The sequence below is a fragment of the Engystomops pustulosus genome, chromosome 6 (assembly GCF_040894005.1).
Source record: "Engystomops pustulosus chromosome 6, aEngPut4.maternal, whole genome shotgun sequence".
Classification (NCBI taxonomy): domain Eukaryota; kingdom Metazoa; phylum Chordata; class Amphibia; order Anura; family Leptodactylidae; genus Engystomops; species Engystomops pustulosus.
In genome coordinates, this window is record NC_092416.1 from 55621713 (window position 1) to 55638459 (window position 16747).

Below are 16747 nucleotides of genomic sequence, written 5' to 3' on the forward strand. Positions count from 1 at the left end.
GCGGAGAATCTCCCCAGAAGACCAGTCCAGAACAGGGGCATGATGTTGCAACCAGGGGAGGCCCAGCAGGAGAGTGGAAGTGCACTGGGGCAGCACAAAAAAGGACAGTCTTTCTCTATGTAATGCTCCAACTTGCAGGAGCAGGGGTTCTGTGCGAAACCGGATGGGCACGGAGAGAATTTGGCCACTGACCGAGGCAATGGACAATGGCTTCCTGAGACGAACCACCGGGAAGTGATGCTGGGCGACCAGGGCAGCATCCATAAAGTTCGCTGTAGAGCCCGAATCCAGGAAGGCGGAAACATGGATCTGGGTGCCAGTGCCAACGCTGAGGAGTACGGGGAGAGTCAAGCGTGGAGAAGCTTTATTCTCACCTAGGGACGCTTCTCCTGAGAAGCCTAGGTGCTGGCGTTTCCCGGACGTTGGGGGCGAACAGGACAAGCCCCGATGAAGTGCCCTGGGCTGGCACAATACATGCACAGGTTCTCCTGACGTCGCCTGGAACGCTCTTGTAGAGAAAGCCGGACTCGGTCCACCTGCATAGGTTCATCAGCAGAATATTCAGCTGGGGGCTGAAGCGGCTTTTGGAATACAGGTGCCAGGCGAGGAAGACGTCTAACACGGCCTTGGGGGTACTCGGAGCGTAGTTCCTCAGCACGCTCCTTAAACCGCACATCAATTCGAGTGGCCAGGGTGATTAGACCACTCAGAGTTGACGGCAGGTCCCGTGCTGCCAGCACGTCCTTGACCTGCGCAGAAAGTCCTTTCTTGAAGGTAGCAATGAGGGCCGCATCGTTCCAGGCAAGTTCAGAAGCCAGGGTGCGGAACTGAACTGCGTACTCTCCCACAGATGAGTTACCCTGGCGCAGGTTCAATAATGCAGACTCCGCAGAGGAAGCTCGGGCCGGTTCCTCGAAGACTGACCGGAACTCTGCCAGAAATTCCGAGAGGGTAGCGACAACCGGGTCATCCCTGTCCCAAAGAGGAGTAGCCCAGGCCAGGGCCTTCCTGGAAAGGAGGCTGAGGACAAATGCCACCTTGGACCGCTCTGTGGAAAATTGCGACGGCATAAGTTCTATGTGCAGGGAGCACTGGGTGATGAAGCCCCTGCACATCTTGGGATCCCCGTCATACTTGCCGGGCAAAGAGAGACGTAGCCTGGGTTCAGTAGCAGGAAGATAAGCCGGGGTAGCAGGAGTCACAGCGGCCACCTCAGGAGACTGTTGCTGATGCTGGGTTGCTAGCAGCTGTTGCAGCATGGCGGTGACTTGCTCCAGTTGATTCCGTTGTGCAGCAATCTGCCGGGACTGGTGGATCACGATGTTGGCGAGATCAGGCTGACTGGAAGAAGAAGCCTCGGCGGGATCCATGGCCGGATCTTACTGTTAGGATCAGTGGATCCTCTGGACCACCGCGGGAGATGTAACTAACCAACACCCCGAACCGGAGCCTAGCGGCACCTGGTATTCACCAGAGCCTGCCGCAAAGCGGGTTGGACTTGCTGCGGCAGGATACCACTAGGTTGTTCCCAGGTGTGACTAGCCCACGGTGGCAGCCGAGGTCGAGGTACCTTAGCAGATGACAATCTCGTAGACAGGTCCAGGCACAGGGTCAGGGCAGGCGGCAGAGATGCAACGTCAGGTCCAAGTCCGGGGTCAGCAACAGGAGGTCCAGGTAGGTGGGAACGGGAACACAGGCACACGGAACACAGCAACACGGAGGAACTCGGGTAACACAGGACACAGGAGCGGGAACACACAGGAATACACGGGAACGCAGGAATACACAGGAACGCAGGAATACACAGGAACGCAGGAATACACAGGAACGCAGAAATAGTCGCTAGTAAGCTTTCTCTAAGGCTATGAGGCACAAAGATCCGGCAAGGGTAACAGGAAGAGGCAGGCTTATAAAGATTTGGGCAATATGGCCAGCGCCAATTAATGGCGCGCTGGCCCTTTAAATTTGGAGAAGGTGCCGCGCGCGCGCCCTAGCAGTCGGGGACGCGCGCGCACAGCGGAGGGGAGCGAGCCAGGAGCCGGGACGGGTAATATGCGCTGGCGGCGCGCTGGCGGGGCCGGGCGGCACGGGTGAGCCCGCGACCCGCGATGTGGGTCGCGGGACCACCCGTGACAAATATGTAGTACTGGTATTACTGTCTGCAGGGATTTCTCTATAGTCCTCTTTTATTAGAATAAAAATATAGTATAGATGACAACAATGTAGGAACCCTAAAATACCCTAAAATACATTAGGTTTCCAATACATGATACATCTTACAAAAAATGGCTTTAATAAAGTACTTAGAACCTTCACTTTTATCAATTTTATTGATAAATATAATAATACTTTTCTAATCTCAAGATTAATCTCTGATTAATTTATTTTATTGTCCTGTATATAATATATTTGTTCTTGAATTAGTCTCAAAGACCTAAACTAGGATTTTTGGACTGAACCTGAGATCATATTTTCCACTGAAATTCCGGAGCCTTTATTTAATCTATTTGCCACTTCCAAAATAGGCACATAAACAATGTGGTGCTGAAGTCATCTCTATGGGTACCGTCATGAACAAGCCATTAGTCTACACTTACCAGCCTACTCAACCTTAACTTGACTGATGTTGATAATCCTTCTAATGATTGATTTGGCATAACATGACATGATGGAACTTTTCTGTTGGCACCAGAATAACACATCCTTTGGTACAAACTTTGGTCTCATACTAGTTCATACTTTGGTGCTTCACTTTCCAGAACAAGAGGTCCTTGATCAATGTCTTGTAAGAGTAGAGTTTCCAATATAATGTTCTCTACTAGTCCAGTCCTGTTCAAAACAGAAGCTATGATGGGAGTATGAACAGAGCCTAAAATAACAATTATTTTTCTTGAGGCAAACACCAAACCAAAATATCATGTAATAATAATTTTCCTGGTAATTAAAATTTTGGGATTTACATTTCCATAAATATACGACGTGAATCTAAAACTGTGGATTATAACATCTGCTTGTACGCATTAATGCTGATTTCAATGTCTGAGCGCTGTAATGGAGAAAGTGACCGAAAAATAATTGTCACATGTCTAAAATCGTTAGCAAAATATGACTTTAGTGTAAAATATTGAAATGCTAGGAGAGTAGGCGGACAGATTATATGCTCCAACTTTTAAGTTTTAAGACCCAGCTGAATAAACAGCATGACGCCACAGCCGAGAGGAAGGTGGAGGACATTTTTGAAGAGCACTTTACAGTTTTTGGTTTACAACATGAAATATTGCCTTACATTTTTAATGAGAAATATTAAAGTATGTGTTATGTGGTGTAAACAAATGAATTATTACATAACTTGGCTATGGCTCTCTTAGTGTTCGGGAACATTCATCATGTGTGGGTGTCACATTTTAAGAGAAACCATCCCTGAGTTGGCCCCAAGAGATGTTGTATACTGCCCAGGGTGGAGCGTCTACACAGGCCTGGAAGGGCAGCATTTCAGGAAATCGTCTATAATCTTCAAGTAACTTTGCCAAAGTCTTTGATGTCCCTAATAACTAGAGAATAGAAAAATCATAAAAGGTAACAAACACAGACATATAAAATATATAACACCCAATTAAAAAAATAACACAAGGGAAAGAAAAATAAACCAAAACTGTATGTGCCAGGTATGATGTAATATCAGAAAAGCTCTGGAAGCACATGAAACTACATTTCTGAATGCATAATCCAATCAAATGAAAAATATTTTAAATTGAAAAATATTAATGCATTGTATACATGGAAAATCTCATGATCCAATTAGAGCACATTATGCATTATAGATACTAAGCCGAAAAGAGGAAGATATCCATGACCCAGCATTACCATGTCCCCCACGAGCCTCAAATAAATTGTGGAGCAGATTTCCCTTCTTGTATCTCCACTATGTAGTGTACGGGATGTCTACTCCAGGTGAATCAACTAAAGAAAAACGAAGAAGTGAAACAATAACAATGAAAATTTGGTGATAGATTGCTCCCTTTAATGATCATAAGGAAGCACAGCTGTCCAAATAGACAACTGTATGCTCAGGCCTGCGTCATACTGATAGAAAGCAAACTGTGGGGGTGTGGAAGCTGGGTTGTATAGGTACTGATAGACAATAATCTTTTGTACGGTTGTAATTTACCTAGACACCTACTCTCTAATATTGTCAGAAATACCTGTATCCCCCAAAAGATCTCAAGGATGAATACCGGTAAGTGAAACAATTTATTTTCATTATTTTTCTAAATTTTGGGTGGGCGGGAGCCTTATTATGTGGCATAAAAGTCAGGAAGCTCATTGTTTGGAAGCATCATATGCAGGGATACATTTATCCTTACAGGTATTCCTTACTGGACAGTCATTTTTGAAGCTAGATACATTCCTTTTTTAGAAAAGTGTAAAGGGTTGCCTCTTTTTTTTTCAAATTTTTCCTTAAAAGTCCAGCTGAGATGCTATGACATTCCACTGTCTGGGCCTATAATCATAGTAATCATGGACTTCCCTTTTAAGTTATTGGTACAACTACAAGTTAAGCAGCGAGCCGCAGATCTCAGAAGTAGAGAAACTTCTATTAGTTGGGCCATTTACAGTAATGTTTACAGTCATGGAGGGGGGGGGGGCACCAGCATAAAGTCAATGTACCCGCCTCCTAACTGATGCTGACACTGCTAACCCAGCCTCCTCAGGAATGAGGGAGGAGAGAATGACAATGGCTGTGTAAGACTCATTAAAAGGAATTCCTGAGGTAGGGGGGAGCGAGGAAGTAGAGAGATGTTGGCTGTGAGTGCCTTGCAAAACAGAAATCTGCTCCCTCACTCCCCTCCCTCAGGAATTCTCTTCAATGAGTCACATACACCCAACACAGCCAATGGTTTGCAGTGTCAGCATCAGTTAAGAGCCTGTATGTTGAAGTCCACCTGCCTCCATGACTGGATCTTTAATAACAGAAAACACCAATTAATTTTTTAAAAATTCTTTTTAGAAGAATGTTTGTTCTCATGTATAAAGACTTCTAAAAGGTACTATGTGTAGTTTATCGGCTGATGGCTGCGCTGGTGACAGATTCTCTTTATACAAGGTCTATAAGTCTATAAAATCTGCAAATCTTTAACTTTTTCACAAAGCACAAAACTATACTGGAAATCACTTTATAGTTTTCTATGGACACACACACAATCTGCAAATATTAACACGTGTTTTATCGACAAGTCCCCAGCCATATCTTCTGAAGAATGATAAAGAAAATGCAGTGCAAAAAACAAAAGTAATTTATAGTAGAGCACAAATCAATAATACTATTTCACAGTCACCAGTATGAACAGCATATTATTAGTCACCATAAAGTCTACAGACACTAGATAAGGGATATTTGGATTAAAGACAATGAGCAACATTGTTCTGTAGATGATAGAGAAGGAAAGTCAGTGCAGGAAGGAATGACATGTTATCCGAACAGTTATATAGGAGGGACCCGAAGTTGTTTTAGATATAAGTTAATAATCTATGTATCATATACCCCAGAGGGTTGAGGTGCCCACTGGAAGGGAATTGTTCTGTAATATATTTGTGTTCAGGCACCAACTAATGTCGGAAGTTAGTAATTACCTACATCCTGTAGTTTTCCAGCCCATAGTTGCAAGGGATTGTGGGAGGAAGGAGGCCAGTTTCCTCCATGGAGTTGCTGCTTCTTATATGTTTATTACATGTATGTAACATGCTTCTGTTATTTACTACTGTGTTCTAATAACCTGTATATTCCTGCCCACCGACCAGAAGCCTGCCTCAGCTTTTGTGCCCCTGTAAACAAACAGGGGCACGGACCAGCAAGACGAGAGCACAGGACACCGGGAGTGATGGAGGAGGTGAGTACAGGTTTGTTTTTTCAAAACATCCCTTCTGAGCTCGTCTCCTACATTTTAAAAACAAACGGGAAACCACTTTAACTCAGTCTTGATTATTGACTGTAGGAAGGCAAGACAAGGGTATAGCTGTGGTATTACCTGTAGGCGGTATCCCTGCATTGTTTACATGCAAATGGGCAGTTCAGTTTATGATCATAACCAGTCTTCAACTTTACCTAAGAAACAATATCATCTTCCTATGGGGAACAGAATGAAGAATCAAGCAGATTATAGGGTGTGAGCTAGGAACCTAACATCAAAATGCCACCACCATATATGCACCATATTAAAGCATTGGGGGTCATTTACTAAGGGCCTGAATCACGTTTTTACAGTGGGTTACCTGAATTTTTCAGTTTTGCGACGATTTTCCCTAAATTGCCCAGGGTTTTTGGCGCACGTGATAGGATTGTGGCGCATCAGCGCCGGCATGCACACAACGGAAATCGGGGGCGTAGCCGAACGAAAACCCTACGGATTTGGAGAAACCGCCACATTTAAAAAAAAAGGGTCGCCTGACACGCGCTTACCTGCAACCGGCCTGGCTTGGTGTACTTCAGTGAACTCCGATGGACTTCAGCGCAGCAGCGTCACCTGGTGGACGTCGGAGGAACTGCCTTAGTGAATTGCCGGAAGACCCGAATCCTCCACACAGAACGCGCCACTGAATCGCGACAGGACCGGGTAAGTAAATCTGCCCCATTGTTTCTAAAGCTTTTCACCAGTAGATTGGACATGAATTATTAGGGAATTTTTGCTACAAAATAGCATGCAATTTTGGTGGCAGCGGTCAATTACTGGTTAACTAAAACATTTCATATTGGATCAGGACCTAGAATATGTTCAGATTTAGACAGAAGTACCTACCAGTCAAGAAAAGCCTGGTGACCGTGGGTTGGTCACCAGGGTTGGTGTAGATAAATAGCCCAATGCTTGCTTGACTCTTATAAAGCTACATAGACTTGAAGTCTGTAATGATAAATAAAGGAAAAAACACAGTTTGGAGCAAATCTCGAGAAATATCTGTAACAGTGTCGCCACCCACTTCCTTTCACAGTGCCCCATTGCTTTATGTGTCCATTCTCTCATGTTCTACATCTGTCTGTTTGGGCAAGCCCGGGCCTGCTATATGCTTGGTGCTTCTCCAGTGCATATGGCCAACGAGAACATGCAGCTGTTGAACTCTGAACCTTGTGTTATTTTGCACCTGCTGTCAATACAGACTAGGAATCTAACGGGGCATCCACTGGCACTAGCTCAGTTTCAGGAAGGAGAGAAACCTCAAGAATGAACTTGTGGTATCAATGACAGCTCTTTCCTTGCCAAGGAATCCCCATTCTTCCTAACACAAAATGCTCTAACCCTGTAAATATGGCCTTCTAATATGAAGTCGAGGGATTTGACCAATATACAGCATTGTTCTACCAGCAATTTGCATACATTTCTGCATGATCGCCAGGACAGCCTGCTGTTATTTTTGGCAGCATTATCAGTGACCAGTGGATGAAGATGCTTGACCATAACACCTAATGCTAAATTAAACTTAGTCTCCCTTCTTCATGCCATATAAGAGCATGCTTATAAAAGAAGAACATTCAACAATACCAGAAACTGAAAGTCACATTAGGAGCAAGGAAAGCCTCTCTTTGTAGCCGACAAGCTGACAAGTTATGATCACAAACATAACTTATCTAGAGGGTGCACTTGCCATATCAGGTTCACATTAAGGCATATAAGCTCAGTGATTATGGCCAGTCAACATCTCCAAAATATTTTATGCTGACTAGTACTAGGATTATGTAAATAAGTGTTCCAGCAGGGAAAAAGGAAACCTATGCCTCCTTTGATACCCTAAATAATGCAATACCCTATCCATCAAAGTGTGACTTTCAAGAAGCCAAGTTACATAATGTGGGGCCTAGACACCATGCATACCCTGCTGGGGATTCTTGACAAGGTATATGAAAGTATGTTTTTCAGGTTGAAAATATGAAAACTATACCTCCAGTGCCCTGCCTTAAATGAGGCAATAACCTATAAATCAGTGGGGCAGATGTATTATTGTATATGTGCCAAAAAAGTGTCAGGAACTCACGTTTTTTGGCGCAAAGGTGTTGCCGATCATTTATAATGTGTTTGCACTAGAAAGAACAGATGTTTCCGACTATCCCGACTCCTCCATCTTGTTTTGGCGCGTGGGCGTGGCCTATATTTTCCACATCATCCGCCACATTTATAATGAATTTCTCGGCTTTTTTAGGTGCAAAAAAATGGTCTGAAATTAAAAAAAAAAAAGAAAAACAGGCGCAGCCCATGTAAGATTTTGGCACACATCTCATTTGTGTCTGCATTTTTATGGCGCCCGACTGATAAGTTCTGTCTGCATATTAATTACTTACAGCCGCGCGCTACTTTAATACATTGGGCTATATTTTCAGTCGTCGGATCTCAGATGCCGACTGTCGAGGTTGCGACAGAATTAATAAATTCCCCCCAAGGTGTGATAATAGTCATAGTCTTTATATCCTGTAATATTCCAATGCTTATCATGGGAGACTTTAATATTCCTATTAACACCTCCATCTCCCCTTCATCCTCATCCACTTTATCACCAACTTCCTCTTTAGGACTCTCACAACTCTCTGATTCTCCTACTTACCAGGAGGGAAACATCCTAGACCTAGTCTTTGCTCAACCCTCTTCAGGCTCTGATTTCACTAATATTACCTTTCCACTTTCAGACCATAACCTTCTCTCTTTTACTGTTAATAGTTGCTCTCCTTTACAGAACCTGGGTACCTATCACACTTACCGGAACCTGCATGCCATTGATACTCAATGTCTTACAGAAACTTTGTGTCCCCCATCTCCTCTCTCTCCTGTCTTAACCTGGCTACTAACCATTATAAATCACCTTAAAAGTGCCCTGGATGAGGTGGCACCTCCCTCAGTCCAAACATTTAAACACAGTCATCGGCAACCTTGGCTCACAACCCAAATCCATTTCCTTTGGCAGTGCTCCTGGAGTGCCGAACGTCTGTGGCAAAAATTTCACTAATCCAATATCCTAATCCTCCGATACATTTCATTCCTTACTAACACCAAAGGTTAGGCCACTGTTAGAAAACTTGGGGCTGAAAATCTGGCTACCTACTTTGAAGATAAAATTGACTGCATTCAATAGAAAATAAAATCCCAATCCACTAACTCCATTAATCCTCTTCCCTCCTCTACATCACCCTGTTCACTCTCTTCCTTTAGGCCAGTCACAGAGGAATAAGTGTCCAGGCTGCTCTCCTCTGCTCGCCTCAAAACCTGCACTAGTCACCCCATCCCGTCACATCTCATACAATCTATCTCCCCAGTGGTTACTTCTCATCTCACTAAAATATTCAACCTCTCTCTCTCTTCTGGTGTCGTCCCCTCTTCCTTTAAGCATGCTCTTGTCACCCCATTACTAAAGAAACCTTCCCTGCAACGATCCAGTGCTGCTAACTACCGACCAGTCTCTAATTGCCCTTTTATCTGCAAACTTCTGGAATGGTTGGTCTCTTCTCGACTAACCCGCCATCTTTCTTTATCCACCACAATCTGGTTTCCGCTCTATGCATTCCACTGAAACTGCTCTTTCAGTCTCTAATGATCTTATCACTGCTAAATCCAAAGGTGACTATTCTCTCCCCGTTCTTCTGGGTTTCTCAGTGGTGTTTGATACTGTGGACCATCAGCTCCTCCTCAAGATGTTTTTCTTCCTATCTCTCTGACACTTTCAGTGTCTCCTTCTTGGGATCTCACTTTTCTCCTCTTCTCTCACTGTCGGGGTTCCTCAGGGCTCAGTTCTAGGTCCTTTTATCTTTTCCCTCTATACTGCCCCCATTGGAGAAACAATCAACAGATTTGGTTTTCAGTATCTTCTCTAGGCTGATGACACCCAGCTATAAAAGTCTTCACGTAATATCACTGCTGCCTTACTGCAGAACACCAGTGACCAGTGACGGTCTCTCTGACGATCTCTCTGCCTCTCTGTTCTTGAAACCTTTTATAACCACCCTAGCCCTGATTTCTCCTTTTCTGTCTGTGATGTCATCATAACCCTCTGTTTTGGGGTTGTGCTGTACTGTGACCTATCCTTTACACCATATATTTAATCTCTTGCTCGCTCATGCTGGATGAACCTAAAAACATTTTTAGAATCCAACCATTTTTTACAATTAAAACCTCTAAAACACTAAATTGTCGTTCTGTTTCACTCTCACTCACATCTCAACTGTAACTCTCTACTAATCGGTCTTCCATTTACTAAACTCTCTCTATTCTATTCTTAATGCAGCAGTCAGGCTTGTCTTTCAGACCAAATGCTGCACAAATGCTTCCAGTCTGCACTGGTTGCCCGTCTCCTTCCGAATACAGTTTAAATTAATAACCCTCATCCACAAAGCTCTGCATAATGCTGCACCTTCATACCTTTCATCTCTCATCTCAACTATATATATATGATGGCGGCTGATGGCTGGTTCAAGCAGAAACATTTTTTATTTAATTAAATTATTTTTATGCCATTCCCTTATAAAAATGGCTGGATCATTATTCAGGCTTTTATACCTCTTGTGTTACCCCCTCATCCTCATAGAATGTAAGCTCTTGTGAGCAGGGTCCTCACTCCTATTGTTTCATATGACTGTTTGTACTCTGTAATGTCTTATTTGATTTGTATATGAATCTGTAAAGTGCTATATAAATAAAGATTATAATTGTGTTTGCTTGGGTTTCCTCCGGGTCCTCCGGTTTCCTTCCACACTCCAAAACATATTTGTAGGTTTATTTAGATTGTGAGCCCCATTGGGGACATGGACCGATTTGTAAGCTCTGTGCAGTGCTGCGTAATCTATGTGTGCTATATAAGTAAAGGAATCATTATTATTATGAGAAAGGTCAAAATTTGTCATTTGGTTTACCTCTTTCCTCTCCACATTTAATCTGCAATGAATGTTTACCTTAAGCACTAAAGTACTGTACATTGCCTTGTGAGGTCAGAGTGGTAGCATTTCTTTATCTCATCTTTATCAGACATTTTATCCCTTTGTGACATGTCTGAATATTTGAAATTTTGGTCTGTTCCTCATATTATCTGCATGTTCGTAAAACAGTTTGTGTTATTGGCACAGTATGAGACTATTTTATTACCAGAGATGTAGTAGAGAATTGAAAGTTTTCCCTGCCACCTGTTTAAATTTGCCCAGCTAGATGCCTGTGCGTGGAAAATGACACATGGTTTTTGGTGGTTCGATATATCTCGCCCAATGGTAATGCTTTCAGGGATTATGCAACAAGTTTTTCTTTCTGAGTAGGTCATAACAGTGACTAGAACTGGCCATATTTGTGGGACTCCACATGTTTCATGTAAAATGTTTCATTATTACAATTCAATTTTGTGAAGAGGAAAGCTCCATACCTGTCTGATTTTTACCTGTCAGATAAAGCTGGCCTGTTCTTGGCATTTTTGAGGGTTCCAATGGTTGAACCCTCAAAAAATGGTGCTTTCCTAGCTGCTGAAATACTGCACTTACTAAGGAGTTATCCTAAGATCTGAGGTGCTGTAAAAAGTCAGTGCTGTATGTTCTATAAACATTTAAAGGGGACCATCATGGGGTCATCAGGATCATGTATTTTCACCTAATGACTGGTTCCCATAGTCTTTTCAATTCTGATTACCAAACTGCTCTTATAATTAACATTACTAGTTCTACTCACTGTTAATAGTTTATAAAATTATAGAAAATAGAATCAAGTCATCGGGGAATCTGTGCAAGGCTGCTGTGCCATCATCATTATCTCCTCTCTACTCTGATGTTGTCTTTCTCTCTACCACCCCCTCCCCCCGGCAGACATGAGCTGATTTTCTTGGAGCACAGTGTCAACTAAAGGCTACACCAAGGAGAAGGAAGGATGTAGAGACCTAGCAGAGCAAAGAGGACATACTCGCAACAGGGGCGTAACTAGGAGAGGCAGGGCTCCATAGCAGATGTTTGAATGGGGCCCTGTACACCCTTAGAAAATATACACATTTGTATACTCAAACATTAATAACATTTATACGCTCTTACACACATTTATGCACTGAAAAATATGCTGTACAATGTGTATAATTGTGTATATAATGTATAAGCTGTATATAATGGTGCACATCTTTCAGCATTCAGTGTCAGGTCAGATGCCAGGGCCCCCAGACACTGTGGACCCCATAGTGGCTGCTATGGCTGCTACCGCTGTAGTTACGCCCCTTACTCGCAATAATAATGATAATGATGATGACACAGGGACTGCAACCTTGTAACAGACAGCCCTTGACTTGATGAACTTTGCTGGCAGGGAGTCATAGAATACTTGGATCAGTGAGTGGACAAGTAATGTTGAAGGTTGTAAAAGGTTGCCTTTGGATAACATGAAATTATAACCTTTCATCTTATACCACCATTGTAGGCGCAGTGTCAATTAAACAAATATTTAGTCCAGATATTTCATCATGTGCTTAGCTGAAGATATGAACTGTTCAGTCAATGAGTGAAACATACACAAAGTGTCTCTGTACAGAACAGTGAGTGCAGCAAACATTAAGGAAAGGAGGCTTGGCGGCGACAACAGTGATCACAGCATTTCTATTCCCAGGTAACGTGCAGGCTAGGTAAACAAATATTACTAATTAAACTCCTACCTGGACAATTCATCTGAAATGTGTTACATGGCTTTAAATGCAGACCTTATACCTAAGAGGTATGTCAGAGAATTGCATAGAATAAAATGAATAAAAGAACCAGCTGAACCAAAATGAACCAGCTTTGGTTGTAGAAAAGATGGCTTCACTGTCATGTAAAATCTGTCTAAAGAAAATCTGTCGCTATTACCTATGAAAGCTGCTTTATCACTGGTTCAGATGAGAGGGTAAGAATAATTCTAATGAGCAGGCACTGTACAGTCATGCAACTTGCTGTAAAAGATAATGGGGTACATTTACTTACCCATCCCGTCGCAATCCCCGAGGTGCGTTGTCTGATGAGATTCAGAGCTACCGCGATTCACTAAGATTGTGCGTCTAATTTCCTGCATGTGTCGCTTCTCAGTTCAAGTCCGCTCAAGTTGGGGGCAGGATATTAGGTAATTTTCGAATATACATGTATTAATAGTTCTGCTCTGCTTTCATGATATATAAAGTGAAGCCTCTTCTCTTTTACCCCATCATCCAGACAGTCCTGACCACAAAATGGCCACAGATGGAGGGTCATGTGATCTCTAACTGCCCATGAACAATCCCCCTGCTAGAACCTTATGATAGTTTTCAAAAATGTAAGATCAAGGTCCCAGCAGGCCGATTGTTCATGGACAGAGATCACATGACCCTCCATCTGAAGCCATTTTATGGTCAGAAATGTCTGGCTAAGGTAAAAGGCAGAAGGCTTCAATTTACATATCAAGAAAGCGGAGCAGAGCTTCTAATATATACACAGTGGATATGGAAACTATTCAGACCCCTTAAAATTTTTCACTCTTTGTTTAGTTGCAGCAAATTGGTAAGATTTTTTTGCTCATTAATGTACACTCTGCCCTCATCTTGAAAAAACAGAAATGTAGATATTTTAGTAAATGTATTAAACAACAAAAACTGAAATTTCACATGGACATAAGTATTCAGACCCTTTGCTCAGTATTGAGTAGAAGCAGCTTTTGAGCTAGTACAGCCAGGAGTCTTCTTGGGAATGATGCTACATGGTTTTCACACCTGGATTTGGGGATCCTCTGCCTCTTCCTTGCAGATCCTCCCCAGTTCCCTCAGGTTGGATGGTGTACTGGTGGACGTCATTTTAAAGTCTCTTCAGAGATGCACAATTGGGTTTTGTTCAGGGCTCTGGCTAGGCCAGTCAGTAATGGTGAGAGTTGTTCTAAAGCCACTGATTTGTCATTTAAGCTGTGTGCTTAGGGCTATTATCTTGTTGGAAGGTGACCCTCTGGCCCAGTACGAGGTGAGGAGCACTCTTGAAGAGGTTTTCATCCAGGATATCTCTGTACATGGCTGCATTCATCTTTTCTTCAATTGCAAATAGTTGTCCTGTCCCAGCAGCTTAAAAACACCCCCATAGCATCATGCAGCCGCCTCCATGTGTCACTGCTGGGATTGTATTTGGCAGGTGATGAGCAGTGCCTGCCCTCACCAAGGCTTTTCTCTCATGATTGGCTTAGTTTGGCTGGATGGCCAGGTCGAGGAAGAGTTCTGGTTCTAGATATAGAATTACTTTCCTAATCATGTACAATCAGTTTAATTGCAGTTGGACTGCAGATGGACTGCAATGAAGCAATAGAAGCATCCCAAGGAAGATCAGAAGGAAATGGACAGCATGTGAGTTAAATAGGAATGTCAAAGCAAAGGATCTAAACATTTCAGTTGTTTTTATTTAATAAATTAAAAAAATTCTACATTTCTTTTTTTTTTTTTTGTCACGATGGGGTGCATAGTGTACATTAATTAGCAAACATAACTTTTTTGATCTTTCCAATTTCCAAAGAGTAAAAAATGTAAAGGTATTTGAATACTTTCCATACCCACTGTATATAATGTAAGCATGGAGGTAAATTTATATTACAATGTGCTACAGGGAAACCCCGTTGATGTGTAATGACATGGGAGCTGTACTTATTATGTAGAGATTTTCTGTATGTTTGCTCAGCTTTGGTTTCAATAGTTGTATATACTATGTGACATAAGAGGAAGCAAATAAGGGAAAGGCCGAGCACTATACATAAAAATTACGGGTCATCAGAAGTGTAGAATAAAGAATTTCCGGTGAAGCCTGCATTCTACAAAACAAGGGGATCAATAGATGTACCTGAGATAACGAGGGAGGGGTTACACAGAACAATGTAGGGTTATTGTGAAAAATAAAGATGCAGCAATAAACATGCAGATTAATGTTAAAGGATGCATGGTAATTAATAGTAATCAATGGCATAAAACATCTAGCCTTTTTTGAAATGCTGCCATTTTTGCCTGCGTCCTACAACTGTATGTCCCCTGGCCCTTTGTCCGGTTCTGGAAAATAATTAATCATGCGCTAGATTTTTTCATTGACTACACATTGGGGATCATTTACTAAGGGCCCGATTCGCGTTTTCCCGACGTGTTACCCGAATATTTCCGATTTGCGCCGATTGTACCTGAATTGCCCCGGGATTTTGGCGCACGCGATCGGATTGTGGCGCATCGGCGCTGGCATGCACGCGACGGAAATCGGGGGGCGTGGCCGAACAAAAACCTGAGGGATTCGGAAAAACCGCCGCATTTAATAACCGAAAATGTGTTGCTTGGGAAGCGCTTACCTTCACCTGGTCCAGCTCGGTGTATTCCGGCGCGTTCCGATGCTTTTCAGCGCAGCAGCACCACCTGGTGGACGGCGAAGGAACTACCTTCATAAATCCCGTCCGGACCTGAATCCTGTTCAGAGAACGCGCCACTGGATCGCGAATGGACCGGGTAAGTAAATCTGCCCCATTAACTTGTATATGTAGGGGTTTATAATAGGGGCAGATTGGACGGCAGTCCAGGGACTAAGATTTCTAGTGGTCTATGGCCAACAAGAACACCCACCAAGTTTGATACTACTCTGTAGAGATAATAAAGAGAGGGACCTCAACACTGAAATCCTCCGGGCTCTTGACATACATGTATCTATGAGCCAGAACCTTTGAGGGTCCTAAAACTGCAAAACTGAAACCTGACAGAAGGGACCCCTCCTGTTTCCACAGGAGGCTTGGTTGAGGCAGAAAATTTCAAACGTCAAAAACTATGGCAGTCTTAATCAAACCCTAAGTCCTCTTTTTGTAGCCTCTTATTGTCCAAAAGATGGTATGAAAATGCCATTATGGTAACTCCAATAATTATGTCAAACACCACTAATAGGGTGAATTTTGCCACTCTCCTATTAATTTGGTAACTGAATGAATTCCTCATGGAAAATCTTATGTTGGAGAAAGCTGAGTGACATCACTGTCTCTCTGGCATGTCCAAAGGTTCAAGGAGGAGGGGAACAAGGGCTGCTGGGGGCTTGTACCAGCCCATAGATCCCAGAAGGGGTTCTACTGATGCCCCCAGAGCTCCACAGGCTTATTCGCATATTATTAAAAGTTATTTCTTACAACAATGAAGCCATAAAAAAAAGAAAAAGAAAAGCAGATGTGTAGAGAGGGTGCTCACAAGAACACTTTTTATATTATTAATTCTTCTGATTACAATTTGACCTCAATTCTCTTCTATAGGTTTTCTATAAGGCAATAAAATAACGTCATATACAGGATTACTGTAGCTTGGATATTACTTGATGGTTCCAATGACTAAAAGTGATGACATTCTATAAATCCATAAAATTCTCACCATAATCCCATATGGTTGCCAGATGCTATAAAACGTGTGCAGTCACCCTTTACAAGCCATCCAGGAGGCTGAATACAGAATAGAATGATCTGGGCTTACTGTCAAACCAGATGAATCCCCAGCTAGTGACAATGACACACAAGGCATTGTATATGCGCCAGAAAAAAAGCTAATTATTGACATCTATGTTTTTGATTAGATCTGAGCACATCTGCAGAGTTCTTGAAAGTTTCTAGGGAGTATTTTCTAGTATTATAATTTGGGGTGTCTTTCTTATGTTTACAGAGTGTTATCACTGAACAATGAAATGTATTATAATTTTCAAATATGATTTGTGCTTTAATTTGTTACTACCATATATACCTGAGTATAAGCTGACCTGAATATAAGGTGGGTACCTAAT

At 42.6% G+C, this 16747-nt stretch overlaps 1 long non-coding RNA gene across 2 annotated transcripts; it reads right to left on the reverse strand.

The window, feature by feature from the left end:
* Positions 1–2370: 2370 nt before the first annotated feature.
* On the reverse strand, positions 2371–16454 carry LOC140135116 (uncharacterized). Of its 2 annotated transcripts, XR_011856469.1 has the most exons (6): positions 16345–16425; positions 8023–8202; positions 6795–6896; positions 6027–6124; positions 5632–5935; positions 2371–3551 (listed from the first exon to the last, which is right to left on the reverse strand). It is a non-coding gene; the product is annotated as an uncharacterized lncRNA (long non-coding RNA). The 2 variants fall into 2 exon arrangements; XR_011856468.1 differs by lacking the exons at positions 6795–6896; positions 8023–8202 and having other exon boundaries at positions 16345–16454.
* Between the last annotated feature and the right edge of the window lie 293 nt (positions 16455–16747).